Genomic DNA, 24,385 nt, shown 5'->3' with positions numbered 1-24,385 from the left:
GGTTAGGGCAGAATTTACATGTGGCAGAGTATTGGGAGGGGTACATCCGATGTAGCCAAGTTGGGTGAGGAAAGGTGTTTGTTTGAAGCCTCCGGAGTATTAGTTCTGTTTTAGTAAGCTGCGGCTGAGGAGGGGGAAAATGTTGTCTTGATGTGCGGTAATGTTGGGTGATGTCTTGAAATGTGAGCAGGGGAACGATATTTCAGCTATCCCATGCAGGCAACCAAATAGTGCGACCAGCACGTCCCGCTAAGCTGTGGGAGCTGGCCCGTGTTTAGCTTGTCACTAAGGTTTCATACGCCTCGCCGATGCGCAAAGCACTCTTTTAAATCGTTAATTCACCTTGCGATCGGGTTAGTGCTTAAAGTTTCGAATTTTCAGCGAATCTTAAGAGCAACATTTAGTTTTTACAGGGAAGCTGACTGTGCGTCATTAATTTTCGGCGACTAAGTATTGTGCTGAGTTTACTGCTATTTTACAGAACACATCTTGAAGCACCGTCTTCGGAAAATAACGGCACTCGCAGACTTAATGGGCGTTAGTATTCAGCCGAGCTCACTGATTTTTACGGGACTCACAGCGTAGTGCCCTCTTCCAAAAATAACGCCGTCCGCAGACTGAAACAGCGTCAGGATACCAAGGGACCCACGGGCGTTAGCTGAAGCACGGCTGGGCTAGAAGAGAGTGGACGAAGTTCCCGGTCCCGTTTTCTTGCCGTCCGGGGCTGATAGCCCTCGCATTGGATTAGCGAGCAGCGAAGCGTCACGTTTGATGTGACCGCCCCCGAAGCGACGTCGTGGCGAGTGTCTGTCCTAATTGCAGCAAGATTGTTGCGGCGCCTCCGAAGCCCCGGAATGATTCGTATCCCCTTCAGGCATGTCCTTTTTCGGTGACGTGCGGTATCTTTGGGAGAGCCATCTCGTTCCTGGAAAAAGCGTGGTTCTTGCGCGAAGCGCCTACGCGGGCAGCAGTGCCGTGGGCTTTGTATGCAAAAAAAATACACGGAATCGTCATCATTACCACCCTCATCATTATCATCGGTAGACGTAAACGTCGTCATCAGCTTGTTTACGCCTGCTCTTCCATTCCCGTGGTTTCTAAAGCTTTACCTTTAAAACCTACAATGTGTTTCCCATTCCGGGCAAATATTTACCCGTGGACTGCACAGCGGGATCTTGTATCAATGTATGCGGACAGTAGATTCGAAGACATCGTGTCCTTTTATGCAATCACAGCGGGCCTGCATAATCATTCACGAACACAGCGATTTCTACTTTAGCACGTGTTCAGGAACGTACTTGAATTAGTACGTGGGGCGTATATTAGGAACAAGGTTCTTTGGGCGAAATTGTCATGGATAGACATCAAGTGTCTGTCTTTGCAGGCTCGCCCGTCTCCCTTAGTGAGAACGATCTGTCATCTGTCAAGCCAGGCTCAGTCTGCACGAGCGAAGAAAGCATGAGTTTTAGAGGAATATGTAAGTTCAGCTAACAAGGTTGCCGGCTCAATCCCGGGTGCGTAGACTCGCTTCCTAGTCAGCGCAGCGAAGTGACGAATAGCGCCATTTCGAGGTATCCTTCAAACTGTATCCTTATGCTTGTGGAACTCAATTTATTAGCTCAGAACCGTGTTGTCTCGTAGCGTAGTGGTTCCGCTCCAGCCTAGAAAACTTCCTAAGCCCGGTGTCGAATCCCGTTATTGTGGTTTCTTTTTCGTTATTACAGTGGTTTTGATGACAAAAAATGTTTGTCTTTATAGCACCCATAATCTATATATGACATTTTTGTGCATTATAAATGGTATTTCGGGTAGTTTCATTACATTTTTTGCAACCTGTTTTCATCTGGTTGCCAGATGACAGATGACAACTAATATTATTCCAATGACCAGTATATAGGTCGAGGGGTGGCTTATCGACATATTTCTTGGTCACAAATCTCTACAGCATATTCCGACTTATACGGCAAGGTAGGGAATAAAGAACTTTATGATCTGAAGTAATAAACAAGCACAGTTCTGAACGCGTTTCTGTGCACTGCTTCTGCACCACCTATCAGTTTTCAGCCACTTCTACCGAGCTACATGCCTAATATTTCTTCATAACACGACACATAATTGGTCCAGTTATCTTGATAATTTCCCGTTGGGGTTCGAGCGTTAATAACCAAACATATACGTCTGCAAGTGTTACAATGTTCACCCAAAATTTTGTTCCGCCTCTTCGTCACGTGGCAAGATGGTCTCCTCTCTCTCTATCTCCAAGTGTCCGCAGGCCCTGTATGTCGGATGAAGCGTGCGCGTCTCTCAGCAGCGAATCGTGGGACTGGTGGCAGGTCAATAAAATGCAATTTGTTCCATCCCTTCGCGACACCTCTTCGTGACTGCGAGTATTTAGCGCTCCAGGGTGTATATACTGCGCCGGTCTTTCTCCTTCTATACCGCACCAACACCCTGGCTGCTTGCAGTCCCGCATCGAAAAGCCTTGGAAGCCAACCACACGCAAAGAAAGAAGAACATGCTAAGGTATGATGACCGGGGTTCTGGGGCCGCTTGTTCTGTTCCGGGGTATCGAGGTTGAAATGGTAGTGATTTCTACAACTTGGGACTCGCACGCAACGCAAGCGAAGGTGTGGTTTCACTGGCTGCGGGAAACGGCGCCGGGCTGAAACCTGGCGTCGTTGGAGGCAGCGGACCGAGAGGACTTCTCCCATGGAGAGTTCCAGTGCACGCTGCTCGACAAAGGCGGCGCATTACGGGCGTCGCGCCGATTGGGCGTGGAAACCGCGCTGTAGCCGGCGGGCCCATTCCGTGATAAGTGTGTTTTCGTCGCGGCAGCGTCTTACAACCCCGCAGCACCGCGGGAAACGAAATTGAGTTCATCGAACCATAAGGGCGCAATCGGTTTCGTTTCGTCTCGCTGCTTTTGGCGACGCAGAGTTGTTAGAGAAACCTCTTGTTTCGATGCGACACCCAACATCTCGTTGAGTATAGTTTCGCTGACGCTCGCGGGTAACTCGGGACACAGCCCTGAACCGAATGCACTCCCGTTTAGAAAATTCGAGAAACATGGTAATGCGGGCGTATACCGTTATGATGATTTAAGTTGGCTACACGTCAATGGTTATGACACGTGTACCGCGCATTTTTTTCTACGTCAGTGAGAACCCTGGGAGAAAACACCTCGAGGCAAAGCCAACTTTATCGCGAATGCGCTGAAGAAAATGGCTGCAACCCTTATTTTATCAAAACTTCTTCACCGCCCCCTCTGGCTCCCTACCAGGCTACAGGATAAGGGGCGCTAAGGTGACTATATCACAGCTCCAAGTTTTGTTTAGTTGTCGTGATTAATTATCTCACAGTGAAGTTGTAAATGACGATACATGGGCATCTACGGGATGCGTTTGGTCACAGAAATCGGATGTAACTCGTGTTTCATCGAACGTATCCAAACACATAAATTACTATTGGTCGCTAAGATGACTATATTATTATTGCATCAAGTTTTACTTCATTGTCACGAACCTTTATTTAACAGTGAAGATGTAAACGTTAGAGGATTCTCTTCTGGTGTGAATACATGGCCGCTTACGGTGTGGGTATACGGCTCCACAAAACCGCAGTAACTCTTGTTTTTTACAAACTTTCCCTAAACTCATAATATGAGAATCCGCTGCTAAGACAGCAATACTGTTACAGATCGCTTTACATGCATAACTCAAAATTTTGTATGCAAAAATACAGTTTTACTGCTCTTCCATCTTCACAGTTTTGGAAGTGCTCTAAATTTTTTAACAGCGAAGCTGTTCAGCAAATCGTAATTGTTCGATTCCGCAGTTAAAATACGACGAAATTGCTCAGCGCACGCACGTGAGCACGGGACACGCGGCGACCGCCCGGCATTTAACAAAACCAAGAAAACGCCTGGAGCCCGTGTGTGCGTGCCTCGCGACGACAGCCCAGCGTACTTTTCGCACATTTGTCAAGCCACGCATACCCACTTAGGCAGATTGACAGACTGCGGCGACCGCCCGCCAGTTAAAAAACTAAGAAAATGCCGAGAGCTCGTGCGTGCGTGCCTCGCGATGACCACCCCGCGTCCCCGGCGCGTGTTTGTGAAGCCCATCATACCGACTGAGGGAGATTTGCCAAGATTGGCCAAAAAAAAACAAAAAACTCACATGTTCGCCGTAATCATAGCAATATTTGCTCGGAACGAGAAATACTCCAGCGTTCGCCGTAATCGTGGCAACACTTGCTAGGAACGAGAAAGTCACGTCACAGTGTACGCCCCTCCAAGGTGATGTACAATGATTATCACTTCCAAACAATGAAAGAAGCTCACACTTATAGCAACACTGATGGAGTAAAGGTCGTTGCGGCAGCGAAGCCGCAGCAAATTGGCTGCAATCGTGGACTTAAACCTTCGTGATGATCGTGAAGGTTTCGTACAGCTCCGCTACCTTCAAGTCTTACGTGTTTGTGTGAGCTTCCTTCATTTTTCTGTGCTTTGAAGCATGAAGTCATGCAAATGATCCCGTTAACGAAGATTACCCGAATTGTCAAACGGACAGGCAGGGTTAACTTACACATACAAGGACTCTGTACGGTAGCTATTGTGTGAGATATTGCCATTTTGCTTAACTTGCTACGCCTTATGAGAAAAAAAACACGAAAGTCAATGCAATAATTATGTTAGCTGATGTGCCTGAATTTTCGGGCAATCAAAGAGGTTGGCAATTATGTTAATCATGATACTTCCTCTAAGCCGACGTTCCGGCAGGACACCAACAGAGCTTTGATATCCCCTACGGCATGGCATTCCTGATCAAGCAAACAAAACTGCCCTCAGTTGAAGACCTAGGTGGTGCGGAATACCTTGTCAGGTTCAAAGCTGGTGTAGTGATGTATTCTGGTCATACCAGTTAGAGAGTAGGCGGTGACTGCCATAAATATTTTGGAAACGTGATAGAAAGTCCGTACCAGAAAGCCACCTGACGATGTTGAATCGGACGTCAGAACTAGTTGCTCTTAAAATCGCTGCAAGTTCAAACCTCGTGTAATAAGCCTGTACTAGTCATCTCCATATAGTTTCTTTATTTGAAAAGGTGCGAACCACACCTCATGGTGGACATCTTTACGAGATTAAGGAGATGTATGCATCGCGTCATTCAAGTGTAACACCCGGAGAGATTTGTTCTAATTCTTTTATTCGTCTACGGTTGTTTACATCGGGCAGTCGCTCCACGAACTGTGGTATGCGGCATACGTTTAATCGGTGCCTTTAAAAAAACGCATTTATTTTCCCAGGTGAGCTTACCATGCAGCAGGCTACCCATCTCTAACGCGAAAGCTACGGAAAGCTACAAACGGCTACAGTACCTACTCTGTAGTAGCTAACGATGTCCCGTCTGAACACAGCCATGAGATACCGATTCACGTCAATAATATTACCACCGCGCGACAGAACTCTATTCCATTTTCTGGGATGTTAACTCTCGAATTAGAATCAGCGGAACTGGTTTAAAACCTCTTGTTGGGCTGTCCAGACCATTAGCATCTAGGGCATGCAAATTCTCCGAATTAGGATCACCTGAACGCTAATGGGTTGGAGAGAGTTCGTCAAACACTCTCAATTAATGAACGGTAAGCTACCTTTGTCATTGAAAAGGAAAGTCTGCAACCAATGCGTAGTCCCGGTGAGGACTTAAGCTAGACACTTAGGCACACTGGGAGCCTTGAACGAGAACTTCGCCCACTCAGCCTGCTCAGTGAGTAACACGTAGAGGCGGGAAACAAGCGTTTTCGAGAGAGCAGACTCGGGTGAACCCGAATGCACAAATCGAGAAAAAGCGATGGAGTTGAACTGGACATGTAAATGCGGGGAACTAGCGACCAGTGGACCGGCAGAGTAACTGAGTTGCTACCGAGAGATGGGCCAGAAGAGGATTAAAACCGTAAGCCCGATGAATGCTTGCGATGAGGAAATTTGGTGGCGAAGAAGCGATTCGGGCCTCGCTGGATAGGAGCACTTCCCTGGGGTGGGGGGCATTAGTCCTTCAGTGGTCATAAAAGATGATCATCATGATGACGACGATGATGATGGCGGGGGGGGGGGGGGATGGCGGCGGCGGCTGTGGAAGCGGAGGTGGTAAGACGTCTATTGCGATCATGATGATGATGATGATGATTATGATAATGAGGCGACGAAAGGTTTCCCAACCCGGCGTGGGTAACATCGATTCTATCGACTGGGCGCCTTTTAAAGAAGCCACGCAAAGGCATGCGAATCTTTACGTGATTTTGTCCTCTAGTTTAAGTAACGCAATTGCAGTTGGTTGTCTGTGACGCGGCGTCACAGGAGTCGCGATTACAACCTCGACAACAGCAGATCCCAGTCAGCGCTGTCAGTCATGTAACACTACTTTTAGTCCGCAGCACTTTGGCGCCCGTTACCGCGGTTTGGCGGCGGTGGTGGCTGTGGTACCGGTGTCCGCGTAACCGAGCGAGTGAACTAGACTGCGAATGCATGAAGAAAACGGATGGAGAGGTACTGGCGACAGTGGGAGGGGAGGGCACTCCCCGGCTGCTACGGTTGGAGAAAGTGCAAGGGGGAGGTGGTGAGACAGGGGAGGAGCGCTGACGAAAGTGTGAGGCGGAGGGTGCCCCGCAGCGGCGACGCATGGCAAATGTCTCAGGGGGAGGCAGGGAGACATGCTCTCGACGATGACGCGGTCCTTTCCTGATACGCACTTTGCGGCGCCGACGCATAGGCTTACAATTGCTGCTGTCGAGAGAACCCACGAGTGAATTCTACCCGCGAACTGCAGCACTCAGGAGCGACAACTGAACAACGGGTGAGGCAACCGTTGGATGTACTTCGCGTCCTCCTCGTTGCGTGGCTCCTCCGAAACACGTGACATTTGAGCTTGAAGTTCAAACACGATTTACACCCAACATGCTTGGGGCGGCGACGTGCTGTCAGATACTGCACAGTAACGGCAGAATAGCGCGCGCCGCAGTGCCTTCGCTCATCACGCGATCACTTCCTGAGACGCAGCAGATTTGCGCCATGACGGAGAAGACTACAGTTCGTGCTGAGCATAAATTTCGCATTAGGGAGTATAGTAATCATCAGGGATTTTTTCTTAGGATCAGCAGTATCGCAACGCGGCAATTTTCATCAAATCGACAAGCAATGACACGAAAAACTGAAAATAACACACCGCTGGATAGGGGATAGATAAATACGCTTCTACACTGTAAATATACACCGACCGTGCAATCGCCGGTTGGAAAACATGGTTAAAGCGCACGACAACAGTAACACCGTCACACAGGCATGCGTTCGCTGAATTAATTTCACCCCGGCGTATTCACTCCGATTCTTAATTGCTTTCAAAAAAAAAAAAAAAAGGAGAGGGAAGACGCTGGCGATTACACAAAGCAAGATAGACGCTCTTCTGCTAGCCCTCCCCAGAGAAATCATAGTGTACGGTACTGTGTTTCTTACGCGCTGGTAAGGCAAAGAACCGCAAAGATCCTTCGTCTGTGTACCGTAAACAAAAAACAATACGCAGAATTCCCCTGTGTACAAGGTAAAATATTCCATGCTTTATGATGACCTTCGATCTTGTTGGGACAAGATACACGTGCAAATGTAGCTCATCCTTTCATTTTAAAATCAAAAGCAGAAGTTGTTGGAGAGCTACTACCGGTGGTTGCAGTTCGCCCCGTCGCTCCTCAACTTTGCCGCGGCCGCACAGGGAAATTGCCAAAACTTCTTCGTTTTATTTTTGCATAGAAATGAGAGGCGGAAGGCACAACGCCACCAGAACATATGAAAACAGGCGTGGCTGTTCGCCCGCCAGGCTGGGGTCGGCGAACCGAACCTAACTCGCTCAGAAAGGTTTCTACCCAGGGGACAGCGCAACGCTGCTCTTTGAAAGTGGACTCCTGCTTTTGTATCAGGTGAAACACCTGGAGCGTGGGAAGCTTTAATATTTCTAGAATTAAAAAAGTTTTGTTTACAAGTGAAGCTCGAAGGGCTTATCGCAATCGTTGTAAACAGCGCGTGTAGACGCCGTGAAAGTTCCAAACATTCCCACGTCATGCTGAGCCAGCGCGCGTATCTGTAAAAGCAGCGAGCGAAGATCTAGAAGATATTCACAAGTTTGGTGATGAGACTCGCGGGAAGGGAGAGCCTCAGATTAATTCCGAATACAAGGGGCTCTTTAACGCGCACAGAAATCTCCCTCACCGGGCGTTTTGGTTTTTCGTCTATGAAAAAAAAAAATATGCCACCGATGCTGGGAATGAAGTTAGAGATCCCTTGCTTTGAGTCAGAACGCCTTTTTAGTAGAGCCACCGCGGCAGGTAAGGGACATGCTCTCGTTTTGTCGGCGCAACTATCGATGCGTGAGCGACTACTTCTCTTACTCCCACTGCGCACGAATTTGCTGAAAGGAGAGTGAGGGAGTAATGCTCCTACGATGAATGTATTTTTCATATCCCCATTACGTGATCCCAGAAGGTTGATCTTGGCCTCCAGCCACTCGACTTCTCATTATATTCATGCACGCCAAATGTAATGGGTGAGATTGGAGGACGAGCTTGCGCACCGTGGTATACCCCCTCCTGTTTACCAGGAGGGGATGTGCGCAAAGGCTGACACAGCTCACAAACTAGAAGCACAATGGCTGAAAGGTATGTGAAAGTGCGGAGATTATTTGTTGAAACTTAATCAGCGCTCGTCGAATTAGCGACTGCGGGCATTCATCATAGGCCAGAGCTCTATCCAGAGCACTCATCTTTGGGCTAGAAACTTAATGACAACGTGATACGTGGAGCTTACATGAAGTGTCACATAGTATGGACGTGCGTTCTTCCTCGCTTTATCAGCTCCTTCGCAGCATCCAATCTGCCGTCACGTGTAGACACGTCTTCTCTAAGAAAAGGCTCACGGTCGATGGATATTTTTAAGGGTTTTCCTTCATGGCACACAAACTCTCGTCTTACAGAGAAGCTCTGAAAATAAATCTGGATCACCCAGAGAACCATGGAATAAAAGTAATATAAGAATATTTTACTATTGGAAGACAGTATCGCAAATTAGAAATCAGTCTCGTAAAAATAAATCTAGGTAAGGTCACAAGAAGAAAAGGTTATTTTGGTTGAGTATGCACGATTCTACCTTGTAGGCTTCTGAAGAAGAGCTTCGGAGCTATTTTAGGAGTTGTATAAAAGAATGAAGGGAATAATTCAAGTGAAACAGTAGATTGCGCTGGGTGAGCTCAAGAAATAACGATCTTGTACGCATCAGAGAACTGAATCTCGCGAATTCACCGAATCTAGTAGCAGGAGAATTTCGGGGGCCTATATTTACTTCACATTTCGTGGGCTCAGTCACCCCTGGCGTGATTTGGCAGCTCGTCAATCCAAAGGGTTGATTTATACCTGCTGTAAAAAAGCGAAGCAAAAGACCTGCACAGGTTTAACGAGGCAATCATATAAAACGAAGTCTTGCTGCGAAAAGTAAAGTAAAAACGCCCATTTTCGCCGGCTCTAACGCACGTCGGGAAAAATATCGGACAAAAGTTTTTTTTTTATGCTGCTTCGGAGAATGAGCCCGTTTCGTAGACGGTAGGTAATATAAGTGCAGCTTTTGCCATTTCTATTCTGGCTTCCTTGCGAGGGTCTTTTTGTAACTTGCAAGGAGAGGCTGCAGAAGGCTCGCAGGTCAGAGGAGTTGCCACAATGAAGGGGAGCTGCCAGAAACACACGGTTTCCGAGTGGGCATTGTGGGCGCGTGGTTTGGAAAGGCTTAAGCCGTGAAGCCGTTATCAATCTTCACGCTGCTCACCTCTTAAATGTACCAGTTGACAGCCGCAGGTCGACTGCCTGCCATGCCACTTTTCTTTTTTTTTCTCAGCGGACAGAAGCGCGTGTCGAATCGAGGGTCTGTAATATGAAAACCTTCGTGCGCAGAACCTCTTGAGAACTTGTGGTTGTGCATTCCCATCCCCAAATTTGGGGATGGGAATGGCAGGAGGGGGTATTAAGTTTTGTTCCTCGCTATTCGAGAATGTGTAATAAGAGCCTTCGCAGAGATCGAGAAAGTTCAAGATGGCATGACTTTTGTAAAGCTCCCTCAGAATTACTGTGGGTAGGGGTTGACTTGTCCACTTCCAAAGGGTGGAGCTGTTCCTAAGAGACTCTTCTTGAGATCATTTTTTTTTAGATGTAAAGAAGCAAACGTTTACCGTGTGAAGACAGTTGTGAAGCGTAAGTGCACATGCTCCCCAGCACCTTTGAAAATGCCTTGGCAGGGCCTTGAAAGTCCTTGAATATCCTTGAATTGTTGTCCCTGAATCCTGTACGAACCCTGTTAAGGTATATCGAAACTTTACGAAGTGTCGATAGACCTATCCACTGATCTTGCCTTTCAAAGCAACGTTCTTTACTTCGGCAACTTCACGTCTAAGGGAGACATGTGAATTGTCCCCTTTCCCCAACCTTCCCCGGTCCGTCGTGGTGCACCCACCCCTGCCAATATGATTACTTAGTTATCTATTTGGTTATATAAGCATATTTGTGATGTCACGTCTAAATTTTCACAATATTACAGTTGTACATTTACTATAACATTACAAGTATGAAGTTTTATGTCTGGAAATATGTGCCCTAAATTCTTTAAAACCAAAGTATTTTAACTGTGGCACCCGTACAAGTGTGTGTGTGTGTGTGTGTGTGTGTGTGTGTGTGTGTGTGTGTGTGTGTGTGTGTGTGTGTGTGTGTGTGTGTGTGTGTTTGTGTGTGTGTCATTAGGTGGTTGGGTGGGTGCGTGCGTGCCCGCTGCGTGGTTATTTCTGCAGCCGATGGCAAAAAAATTGGTCGCATTTCACGAGACTGCACAATACTATCGACTTGACGAATAATGTTTCCGCCAGCGTCACCTCAAACTCTCCAAATGAAAATAAATGACTCTCCGTCGCATCTAAACAGGTACTCTCGTTCGTCGAATTCGCTTCCATCGCAAGTCTCCCGCTAAATTTTCCGTCAATCCCATCCAATGCACTTTCTTCTTTAAGCCAAGTAAACATAGTCCGCATCTCCCGCCCCGATGCAGGGCATCGATCGTCCGGATACCGCTTGGATTCTCAGACTAGCCAAACACTCCTACTTCGTGGCTGAATAATTGTTTCGTACTGCTGCTATTACTTCTACTACTACACCGTGATCTCCTAGTCTTTCCGGCAGGATATCTCAAGACTGTTCTTACCAGTGGTAAATATGAATCGGATTATATAACATGCACTCTTCGGGATGGAGCTTAAAATATCCACCTAAATGGTAGGTTTCTTTTTATTTCGCAATCGTTATCAACATCATCGTTATCATCATCATCGTCATCATCATCGCCAACCGAAGGCACGTCTCATTATCCTCCAGCCATTCTTCTATTGCGATGATCTGGTACACTTTTGACTGCGAATTTTTAACAGCGAAGCTGTTTAGCAAGTCGCAATTTTTAAGTGCAGGGCACTTTGGGTGCTCGACTTGTCGTATCTCGTTCGCTGTCACAATGTCTAGCGACTGCAGGAAGCAGGCGGTGCAGCGAGACAACGGACCCAAGTAGCGCCCCACTGCGTTTCGGTGTAACGGACCCAAACAGAGGCGTCCAAAAACAACCAGTTTATACACTCATAACCGTTCGAAACTCCTGAACCTCTAGAGCTTGTCAGGCATCTCGCCGTTGAATATCGGAAATAGAACTACACGTACATTTGACGCAAAATCTGTGCATGTAACTGGCAGCTCCCGGGTCTATTTAGTTGGGAACGCACATTGGGTTGGTTTTACGATAGTAAGCGAGAAAAGCGGCGGGCAAAAACGACGGGTTCTAAACTGCGCAGTAAGGTGCCGGCACCGGTTAATGAAACCAAGCACAGAAATTGGCCGCGTATCTGCTCCTTTCGTTGCAAATATGGACAAAAGACAATAGTCCTTCGTCGACATTTGCCAAGTAAATGCCTCCTTTTGCTTTCCCGCTCGCCTCTCATGCTGTTCCTCTTCTGTCGCGCCCCTCCCAATGTAAACACGCTAGAGATACCTTACTCAAGACAATTTAAATTTACCGCGTTCCACTGCTCTAGGCCTGTATCGTCGATGCCATCACTGCCGTACGGGGGAGACGCGGGGGTATCGAGGCGCCATAATTCAACGTTTATAGAACCACGTTGCCCTACTCCACGTCCGTTCCAAGCAGAACGTGGAACATATCTAGTGGAACCTTTCGTCACTGTTGCTGCTTCATTTCTTAAAATACCCCCAGAAGCTGTAGTGGAGCGGGCGACAGCAGGCGACGCAGTACATTTGTTTTCTGCAGTAGATGTGGTATTTCATTTCGTGAAAATTAACCATCCATAGATTTTTTTTTATAAAGGAACACTGTAAAGTATCACTTATGTTTTGATTTTCTGCCTTATATTTGCGTAATGTCTTGTTCATGTTCAACTATGTTGAGAAGTATGAACACTGACACGGGACTTAGACGTTTAGATTTGATTGTGGGTATATGGGACTATTGCGCAACGTTTCACCTTGGCCGGGTGGCTGAATCGAGTCACAGTCGCGCAAACTCTGGTGTCTGGACCTTGTTCCGCAAACATTATTGTAAAGAGTCTTCGGTGCGGTAGGCCTTCTTTTTGTGAACTTCTGTGATGTTTCCTTCCTTTCCTCTGTAACACATTGCGTATATCCTGTTCTCTGTCGACCCGTGTAGTAGCTAACTACGGAAGGTCCTAGCTGTAACTAGTTTTAATTAATTCTCATTTCGACAGACAGACACACCAAAATTTCAGCGTTTAAGTAGCCCAAGGAAGAAGTCCCGCTCGCGCTGTTCCGGGCAGGGGGCGTGCAAGCACTGCGAATGCGGGAACTTGAATTGCATTGGACAAACCTCCGTTCAATTCATCAAGAGAGGAGTCAGAAAGGGAGGCGAAGAGCGTGATGGGTGGTAGCAGTGAAGGTGATTACGGCGCCAGGGTACATTATGGCGAACCACTGCTCTGCACTTCCGACAGCTTTCATGTTTAGTGGAACGGCATTAATTGTTTTCGTGTCCGCGGTTAAAAATACCAAGAAATTTCCAAGCGCGCACTTGAGCACACGCTTGTGAGTGCAGGCCTTGCGGCGACGGTCCGGCAGTAAACAAAACCAAGAAAATGCCCAGCGTTCGTGTGTGCGGGCCTCGCGACATCCGCCCGGCGTCCCCTGAGCAAGTTGTCAAGCCAAGCATACCCACTTGAGGCGATTGGCTACGATTACGGCGACCCCCTGGCAGTTAAAAAAAATCAAGAAAAGGCCAAGCGCTCGTGTATGCGTGCCTCGTGGCGACTGCCCCGTGTCCCTGTCGCACGTTTGTCAAGCCAAGCATAGCCATTTTGAGAGATCGGCATAGATAGGCCAAAAAAAAAAAAAAAAAACTCTAGCGTTCGTTGTAATAGTGGCAACTCTTGATCGGAACGAGAAAGACTCCCGTTCGCCGTAATCATGGAAAGACATTCTCGGAAGGAGAAAATCAAGTCACGCGTATGCCCCTCCAAGGTGATATCCAATGATTATCACTTCCAAAGAAATGAAAGCTCACAATTATTCAAAGACTCAAAGATTGAAAGATTTTATTTCCTCAGAAGTACGAGGAGGCAGGCTGGGACTAAAGGCTACAAAGCCTGACAGCTAGAGGTCCCAGCCCCCTTTGGTACAGTACAATGATGAGGCAAAATCAAACAAGCTAGAAACAATGATAGAGTAAAGGTCGTTGCGGCAGCAAAAAATAAGCAAATCGGCTGCAATCGCGGACTTAAACCTTCGTTATGGTCGTGCAAATTGCGCACAGCTTCGCTAGCTTCCAGTCTTACGCGTTAGTGCTGGCTTCGTTCATTTTTTGCTGCCTCCCTTCCTTAAGTTAGCTGTGTTAATCTGGTTCTATTTCCGTCTCTCGGCAGAAACCCCGTTATCTTGGTGATTCGCGGTGGGTCCGTACCCTCCATACCACGGTCAGCCCCAGAACACGTCTTATTCGTAATTTAAGCTACGATGTCATTCAACCGAGTTCTCTTTTACAAGGTGATCTATTCCCATCCACAAGTGTTATTTATTTCATGCTTCCGTTTATTGCTCGTGGAGCTTACCTAAATTTTCCTTCAAGGTGCTTGTACGGTGCCGAGTTTAAGCCTTGTAAGTCATCACCTGCGAACGCATTGGTTGTCTACCCTATTTTTCAGTGGCTGAGGTTACCTACCGTTCCTTATTTAAGCATGCTTGCCGAATGACTCCCAGCCCATATTATTTCTAATCCGGGTTTACTTCTTAGGTCTGGGATAAGAACGGACAACTTGCCCACCTTTCTTATAATATTCGTCTATCTTTTGACATATTCCATTCCTTATGCAAATATATAATGTTTCTGTATGTGATTATTATTTATTTTGATTTCTTCATGTTCACCTTTAATCCTGTTGCGCAGCTTGAAAATTAGCATCGTAGCCTTTATCGTAAATAAACTCGGTTATGCAACTGTTCCAAAGGACGGGAAGAATCCTGTACAATCTTTAGGAGCCCTATCTAAAATCTTTTCTTTTTCTCGCCAGCGTACACTAGCATAACCCTGCAGCAGACCTCCTAGCGTTTTCAGCAGCTACAGCGCCTTTACGAGATTCGGCATCTCCTTCTACCAATGTACATTAATAGTCCAACCGATAATGCCGAAGCGTTTGGGACTCCGAACGCGGCCATTATGGAGTTGTGCGCCAACTTTGCGCTCCGTGAATCAAAATGTAGTTGGTGGACGTGAAACTTTCCCGAGAGTTTTCATTAACTGAGCTCAACTCCTAAGCCTCTGTTCATTAATTTGGCTTCGGGCGCTATTGGTCAAGCGGATTTTTTTGTTTCTCCTGCGTGGAGATAATTCCGCACCACTTACTTGTTCCCGAAAAAAGTACATTAATCGCACCTTATTAAATAAACCGAAGGCGCCTACGTAGCCGAGGATATATGGAGTAAGGATTGGCAATTACCAGAGCCCCGCTGCCCTGGCCTTAAGAAAACTAGAGTGTTCACGCCGTTTGCGATTTGAGAAACACCAGGCCATGTGCCCACTGATGGTCCACTTCTAATTACGCCTGCAGGAGCTATACATGTACCGAAGCATTAACGGCGTGGCGCGAGAAGTTGTGCCCATAGATAAAGGCGATTCTTGATTTCAACGAACAAAGCAGAAATAACTAGTTCTTTTTTCTTTTAAGCTATTGATTTCTTGCAGGTGTGTTTCTTTATCTGGAATTTTTCGTCCTGGCTTTTCTTTCCACGGGATGCTCAAAGGCGGTGCTGCAGTATTCGGTGCTCTTTTTTTCTGGATGCTTGGGCGTTGAGATTTATATATAGGAAACTGTGGAAAATTGTGCTAATGCAAAAACAAAAACAGACTCTCTGAGCATTCGTTAACACTTTACAAGGTTTAAAGTCGTTCGTTTTCATTTAACCGGCTGACACGATTTCCTCAATCCATGAAAAAGGCATAATCTAATTGGTAGAATGTCCCAGGTACTCATTTTGCCATAAAATTTTTGTTGCAATCCAAGTTTCTTTTTCGGGTGCGAGTGTGATTTATCACCGGGTGGTTCAACCAGACGTTCACCATTGTCGTAACCTACATCGTGCGAGCATCGGAGTCACAGCAGTAACACAGCAGGAATAGCGCATTATTGCAGACCAGACCAGACAGAGGCGGACCGGGCTACGTCATCCGCCAATCAAAGCGGGTGGAGTAAAAGGGAGCAGGTCCGCCACCAGGCGCCGATGGGGCTTGCACCGAGCGACTCGTTGCTAAATAGCGAGTGCGTTGCTACACAAAGGACGGTTGATGACGGCAGTATGGGCGTAATATAAGAAATATGCGCAAAGCCAGAGCCAAAGTTAGCAGAAGAAAGTCAGAGTCAATAAATCATTGATATATTTAAGAATATGACCTTAATAGTATAACCATAACGAATAATCGCAAAACTACGACCTGAGTGTCGTTGGACACATATCAGAAGTTACGCCAACAAGATATAACGTGCGATGGCTATGTGGGGTAGTCAGTGTGGGCGAGTTGCGGCTTTAAAGGTAGGGTGACTCTGTTGTTTCGTTTTGTTGCGACCCCTGAGTGGAATGGAAATTTAGTGGCGACATTAAACAAATCTGTCGGGCAAGTTGGTGCATTATGATTGACAGTAAAGAAGGATGACGGGACAAGCGCTCGCCCCGTCGTCCTTCTTTACTGTCGCTGTTGAGGTCGCGTTCTATTTTTCAATCGTTATTGGAGACAGTACGTGGAGAAGCTGATAGTGAATTCAATTAGACGCCTTTTTACCACTTCTAGAGTTAGACTGAAAAAGGTTGCTTTTTGGATTAACTGTAACGATCTATATCGAAGGCTAGCTCTTGAATAAGCAGCATTTTTGCAAGTGAAGCCGCTAACCCCTGCCGTCAGGATGTTGCCGGCCGTGCGTCGTCAGGGACAAAACTGGTGGTTGGCTCCAAAAGGCACAAAAATATGAGAAGGTACGACTGTGCCTGGCACCCCCACACAGGCTCTTGCGGAAGACAACCGCCGCATTCCACTTATGCGCCATTCCACCCCCGTCCCTGCGTTGTTTTAACCAATATGTCATGCAACCTACTCGCCCAGATTCAAGTCTTGGTCACCCCCATTCCCTCGCAGTAGCAGCAGAGCACCCACTGTACTACACCAGGGAGATTTCCGCCTTTGTTCCAATGTTCGTCGCTTACATAGAAGCTGTTAACCTCTCGTTGGTGCGGTTTTTCGTGAGTCTCCGGTCACAGAAAGGACGTTGAAGAAGAAAGGTGGTGGAAGCGAGGAAAATATACGCGACACCCCCGCTCACGTGCCCCCAGAGAGCAATAAGGCAAAAAAAAAAAAAAAACTTCACTAAAGAATGAACCCGGATCAGCCACCCGAGCGACACCTTTCCATTGGGCGGCAGGGACAACCCCACGCAGGCATCTCCAACGCGAAATCACGCTTCTTTCCAGGAAGTTTAGTTTTGTGTACACCGCCGTTCCGCCTCACCGGGCGAAACTCAATGCCGTTGAAGAGGGGTGATTCGTGCTGCCACTTCCGTTCGTGAACATCTGCAGTCTCACACAGTCGTGGGAACTTTAGAATAAAGAGGCAAGTCACACCCTCGAAAGCCCCAACCACGGCCTGATGTTCAGCACATATAAGGTCACTCTCGTCGCGGTTATGACGAAATTACGCTCTTCCAGCGTGCACTTCGTGTTGTCAATTGCTTTGGTTCCAGCGTGCACTTCGTGTTTGCTTTGGTGCATCCAGCAGCGGCGCTAGCCATCCACTTTTGTTGGACAGGCTGGACCCTCAATATTTTAGTACTACATAACGTAACACATCAAATTTCTTTAATGCGAAGAGGTTTCCTCTGCCTACCTAAGGGCTCTGTGTAACATTACCAAGAAACGCTTTCAATTTTTCCTTCGCGTCTGACCCGCCGTGGTGGCTCAGTGGCTAGGGCGTTGTGCTGCTGAGCCTAAGGACGCGGGTTCGATTCCCGGCTGCGGTGACCGCTTTCTAATGGAGGAGAAAACGCCTGTGTGTTCGAGATTTCGCGAACGTTAAAAATCCGTAGGTGGTCCAAATTAATCCAGAGCCCTCCAGTACGGCGCGCCTCATCGCCTGTGTAGCGCCGGCGCGTTAAACCTCACAATCAATCAATCCTTTGCGTCTGAAAGCATTATGGAGGCTATAGTTTTTGTCATCGCGGAGCGGAACTGTGTGATTTGCTCGTAGCAGCGAATACGCCTTCGGTTGCTGTTTTGCTTTTTAGCCTTTTAAAAAGTGGCTACCGAATGCGCATATTGAGGCAACTGAAAGAAAGCCGGCCAATAGCAGCTACACTGCTCTAATGACGTCATTCGAGCGCTCGAAGAATGCAAAGATCGGGAAAGAGAGAAAAATATTTTGAGCAAGTTTCAATTTTATCTGGTGAGAATAAAGCAGCTATTTTTGGCTGAGGTAGTTTGTGACTCCCTCTTCTAAGTGGCGGACGTGTCTGTAGAGCACGCTGTCCCTAAACGGTTCTGCAACTGGGCGTTTTGACGCATGAAATCTTTCATAACACTTGACTGAAGTGCTTTCGCGCTCAACGAAAATTTCAGCGCCGCAGTTCGCATTCCCAAAGTACGAGTAGTCTTGTGCTATATCATTTATTTCCGTGAAGCGGGGAACAAAATCCAGGCACTGAAGGGAAGTTGACGCTTAGCACTTTCGCCAAATTCCCGCAGTCTCGCGCAGAAAAATAGTCCAGCCGGTGCCAGGATAACCAGAGGAAATAGTGAAAAGTGTTTCTATATTGAACGGGTGAGGTTCGGCCCTTGCCAAGACAATCAAAAATAAAATTAGCGCTGTGCGGAAGAGATGGTCAATTTCGTGCAGTGGAGGCAAAACTACGTGTTAACGCTGTTTTGTTACGCTGCTTCACCGACCCTCCCCTGGTTCGATAGTATATCCTGCTGTAGTGCATAGAGTTTTAAAGGAAGTATGTTAGGCATGCCACTGAGTTAACGAGAAAACAAGCCACAATGGCAGACGAACACTTACAAGGCACACCGGACAAGAGATCACTCTAAACTCTGACAAATATCTTACAATATCGCGCAAACGCAAAAGTAACACAAACCTGCTGATTCCAGCCATATCGCATACTCGAGTCCCTCCTCCTCCCACACAAAGTTTACACGACTGAAAAAAGAACAGAACTCCTCGGGGACTTAAGTCTGCTGATATGATTTGAAGACAAAAGATTAGCGATTCTCAGACTATTTCACCGCTTCATCATATTTGCATCTCTCTATTCGGTTTTGTTTCCTAATCTCTAGACGCGGATTACTCCGACAGTCACACTGTCAGCGGAAATTCACCCGGCAGCTTCACCACAGTCGAAGCTGTCCTCCGCGTGCACCTGTTCTAGTTCCCTGCCGTCACGTTCATCTGCCTCGTGGCACGAATTAGGCAAATGCTTGTTCCCTCTCATGCCGGCTGCCGTGTAAAGCGATGTGGCTATTGTGCACTCGGCCCCTTCTAAGGAAACCCGAGTTCGAATCGCACGCGAACCGTACAGTGTATTTATTTATTTTGTCTTTACAGTCACGGCCATCTTGTTACCATTCGCGTTGACGGCGATGACAACGACGAGGGCCAGTTATCACGTTTTATGAGACGCCTAAGGCTTTCGCCCTAATCATAAAAAAGCAACAGTTGCGCGTGAAAAATGCTGATAGCGATGAACGGAAAAAGGCCGGTTCTGCGTCGTGCAATTTAATAGAAGTGTCCCTCACTAAGTTAATAGAAGTTTCGCTAGCTAACCCTAATTTAACCTCGCACTTGTTTATCTGGTAGGGAATATTGGGCACTCGCCGTAATATCGTTGCGAACGCGAATGCTCTCGTATGCGCACATACACGTGTTTGCACCGCGCAAGTACCACACAACTCGAGACAAGAAAATTAGGTGGCTCGCCGTTTTTCTTCTCTCTTCGCTCTACAGAGGCTGAAGTCTCGAATTGCTTTGATTTGCCATATTCCCCCCCCCCCCCCCCTCTCCTTGCTATTTGGCCAGCGCTAGTAGCTCGCATTCCTTTGCAGGCAAGTACAACTGTGTTACAAGCTCAGGCAGCTAGGGTACCCGTTCGGCTGAGTAGACCTAAGCACACAGTGCAGCGTGCCGGAAATGGGAAATGGAACGGCCCGTCTTAGACGGCCCCATAAATTGGAATACACAGCGAAGTGCAAAGGAGTCGCTGAAGAACAGCTAACATACAAGCGAATGTGTTTCAACGCATAGGGTACAAAAACGTGAGATTGCCCCCGAGTCTTAAGATGAACGTAGCACAATGCTAGTACATGAGCTGCTCCGAATACCGGAAATTGAAACTTGCGGATTCTATACCACGGGAAGCGATGGGTCCAATATCCGCATCTTGGGCGCCGTCACAACAGCGATCGACAAAACATCTGTTCGCAGGTGCGAAGCTGTTGTCGCGGTAAAGCAGGGCCTTTAAACACATGTTTTTCGAAAGTTCACTGACAAAGGATATCCTAACCGTTTCCGCGCTTTGAAAGGGGCTTTGAATTCTTGAATTAGACATGCATTTCAGCGACGTACACACCGTATTTTCTCATAATAATGCATCTTGCAATTGTATGCAAACTTAATGAAAGCTTGGCGCTATTAACCGCCCTTCTGCAAAAGAGAGGGCACATTATTCAAAAACTTTTCACCTCGTATTCGCGAAATGTTGTGAAGAACAACATTGAAATTTTCCACTTTATTTTATTACGAGCGCCTGCACGGAAGGGGTATCCTACAGGAACAAAATGCATCCAGTGCCCACAGTGTGGGCCTATGCATGGGTGTTGACGCTACCGTTATTAGGTTCCGCTTACTGTAAATATTATAACCGGGAGCAACTGACGAAGCTCGACGTAAAAAGGGCATAACTTTGCATTTTTCTGTTCTCGTTGTTTTCAACATTTAAATGAATTACCTGCATACCACGCATTTTCTGAGCTGGCGTCAACTCGCTTAACAGATAGCATTGCGTTCTAATATACTATTCCTAAGGCGCTGCACGACTGAGAAGTCACTGGAGTTTCAACCTGGTAACGTTTACCGCTTCAGCTGTGTCGAGGAAAGCGAACTTAGCAGACCAGAGGATCTTTCCAGCATTGAACGAAATATCATAGGTTCAGAGGTTCAGAGAGGTTCAGAGAAATTGCGAGGGCTTCTAAGTGTTGCTTACCAGTCGTATGGTGTGTTGTCGAGGCTATCTGCAGAGAATCAAGCCAGGGCATAATTAATCATAAATAATTAATAAATAAATAATATTCTAATCAATCAGCTTCTTCATTATAACTTACTTAATAATTCATTCACTAGTTAATTTATTATTTCTTTTGAGCAATCATTCATTAATTCATTATAGTAAACCAACATATCGGTTTTTCCAGGAGTAAAAATTTCATCCTTGCCCTTAACAACAGTGTGACTACAGCGCCCATGTTGCTGCATTTACAACATTGCAAGTGTAAAATTTTCGGGTGCAGAAAAATTACAAATAAAACTAGCCCAAAAAGCAATACGCAAAATGCAGAGATTTCATAGAGAGGACATACCAAAAAAGCATCGCATACACAAAATAAACACATCTTTCACGTATAGAGCTAACAAAGGAATACATGGTTAATTGGAGAAAGCATATAATGAAACAACATGCCATAAGCAAACGCCACATGATACGTGAGCCCAGAGCTGACTGCAACAGTGGAGTTTCAGTAGTTACACAAGCGATGCAATGTATTCACAGATTGTAGCGCATTGGCTTTGTTCAATATGAAGGGGTGTAACGATCAATATTTTACTTCAACATAGTGCACATGCGCTTGCCATAGCCGTTACGCACCATTGGTATGAAATCGAAGCAGACAAAGGCAACGCGACTGTGATAATGAACAGGAGCGACTACGACGAAAAAGTGCACGCCCTGCTTCCTGACGGAGACACGTATACTCGCCTTGACAAAGACCTGGCGTCAAAACTACAAAGGGATCTTCAGAAGCTGCTTGCTGACGTCTTCCGGGTCATCCCATCCCAACATAAGCCACTTTACTACAAGCTCTTGCGCCACAACGGACCTGCCCCGGCTATTTACGGCGTTCCCAAAATTCACAAGCCCGGAACTCCGTTACGTCCATTCGTGTATTTCACCCGGTCGCCCCCCTCAACAGGCTTTCTGGCTACTCGCATCGCATGATGTCTCCTCTGGTCGGTCAGAGTCACTCCCGTCCAGAATTCAAGCCATTTCATAAAACAATCCAAGTACCTCTCGCTGGACGATGGTGAAATCATGGTGTCGTTTGACGTGGTGTCACTCTTTATCAGTGTGCCAATTGATTTGGCAGTGAAAGTATGCAAAGACGCACTGGATGCTGACTCCACGCTCCCGTAAAAAACGCCCATCGACATGCCCGACCTTGTGAGGCCTTTATTCTTCCGTTTATCGAACACGACTTTGTGTTTAAGGGTGTTTTCTAGAAAAAAGTCCACGGTACAGCCATGGGGGCTTCAATTTCGGTAATAGCTGCGAATTTGACAATGGAGTCTGTGGAACAACGAGCGCTTTCGTCCTTCACTCTAGCCCCGAAGATTTTCCTTCGCTACGTTGACGACTGCATTTGCATCATTGAGAAACGAGATTTGGACTTGTTTGCGCATCACTTAAACTACATTGAATCATCGCTTCAGTTCACAGTGGAAAAAGAAAACAACAGGGAGTTGCCCTTCCTGGACGTTCTAATTAAACGCGATGGTACTAAACTATCTTCTGCTGTGTTTAGAAAAAGACGCACACGGGGCGGTACTTGAACTTCAAGTCGGTGCACCCTGCAGCGCACAAGATATCCGTGGTGTCTTCGTTAATGCAACGTTCCCGCACTATCTGCTCCATAGCAGCTGACCACTCGGCTGACGTCCAACGTGTACGTCGCGACCTCTGTGCAAGCGGTTACCCGGATGCCTTCGGGACTTCGGTGGAACACAAGTTGGATCGCGCCTCTGCAGCCTCGCAAAGATGCTCAAAAAGACGCAGCACGCCGTACGTGCCGGGAGTGAGTTTTAACTTTGGCCCGAGTCCTGCGAACATATGACGTGATGTAAACGTTCTTACCCAGAAGCTAAAGGACCCTCTTGTGACAGTGAAAGATAGATTATCAAAAGAACGATTTTTCGGTGTTGTGTATGAAGTTTTATGCGCGAATTGCGATAGAATATACATAGGCGAATCTGGAAATTTCGAAAGACGGTTAAAGGGGAATAGCAATGACATAAAGAAAGGAAAAGTGTCCACTAATGCCCTCGCGGAACGTACAATCGTCTAACCATGAGATAGGCTGGGGCAAGGCATGTGTTGTCGCCACCGAGAAGGACTTCACCTCTAGGCTGTATCTTGAATCTATAATGATACAGATGAACAAAAACACTCTGAACCGCACATACGGTAATATTACCCCCGCCTACGCAAGGTGTTTAGGTCACGTGCTTCAGCCTACTTAAACCCTTAACTTTCTTGTTTTTAGTGTGAACAAGACTGCCGTTCGGGGGTCCGAAATATCATGGTCTTATTTTCTCTTGTGGTCGGTGTCTTCTTTATTATGTATTTTAATGTCATTCCCGACAAGACGGGCGAACGTCGAAACCCGTCGAAACAATTTGTATGTTAAAATCGTAATCTGACTTACGTCTTTGTATCAGACCGCATCAGGTCGCGTGTTAGTTTCTTTGCCTTGAAATGTATTACCATTGGAGGTTAATCGAAAAAAAAGTCATGTATGCAGTAAAGTGCGTCAATCGTCCGTTAACAAAAGCTCAGGTGATCTAAATTATTCAAAAAACCTAAAAACCTCGTTACATCGTCCCTGACCGGCTTGGAGAAGTTTCGCCACGTTAAGCGAAATCCCAAAGATAAAAACTCTGCTAGGTAACTGCGAGTGAGTTTTGCAAGGACAGTAGAAAACGTACCACAATTGCGGTACAGAACGTTGGACAGAGGCTTATGATTCATTGATTGATTGATTGTGGGGTTTAACACGCCGTAACTACACAGGCTATGAGGCGCGCCGTAGTGGAGGGCTCCGGATTAATTTTGACCACTTAGGTATCTTTAACGTGCGCTAAAATCTTGAACACACAGGCATTTTTTTTTATTTTTGCCTCCATCAGAAACGCGGCCGCAGCGGCCGGTAATCGAAACCACGTCTTCGAGCTCAGCAGCGCAACGCACTAGCCACTGAGCCACGCGGCGGGTTGAACAGAGGTTTAAGAAAGGTCGTACTAGACGGGAAAATTTCTTTTCATAGCTGCTAACGAAAAGGACAGGGGGTGGGGGTATAAATAGTTTGAATTAACAGTGAAATAAGTAATGCACGAAGCATAGGCTTGGGTGCCGAAGCCCTGAAAAAACTAGAAAGTAAGTTTTTTAGACATAACTGGCTTGTCATTTATTTCTGTTTCTTTGAGTGTTTCTGCACCGCCGGCCAACTCATGAATTTGGTTGTGGGAACAATTAGCCAACATAGATATATGTATACTTCGGCATAGGCACTCGGATTGTTCAGCTCCATTGGCGAGCAACGCTTACATAGGAAGTGTAACTACATTTTTTACCCTTTTTCCTTTTCATCCCGAATTACACTTGTTGTAATATGCTGGTTTAAAACTTTACGGTGGTCGTTACTTTTGGAACGAACCAGT

Source organism: Haemaphysalis longicornis, unplaced genomic scaffold (assembly GCF_048455015.1).
Source record: "Haemaphysalis longicornis isolate Haplotype H1 unplaced genomic scaffold, Haemaphysalis longicornis Haplotype H1 scaffold_2, whole genome shotgun sequence".
Lineage (NCBI taxonomy): Eukaryota > Metazoa > Arthropoda > Arachnida > Ixodida > Ixodidae > Haemaphysalis > Haemaphysalis longicornis.
The sequence above is the reverse complement of the archived record's forward strand: the minus strand, read 5'-3'. Positions refer to the sequence as shown.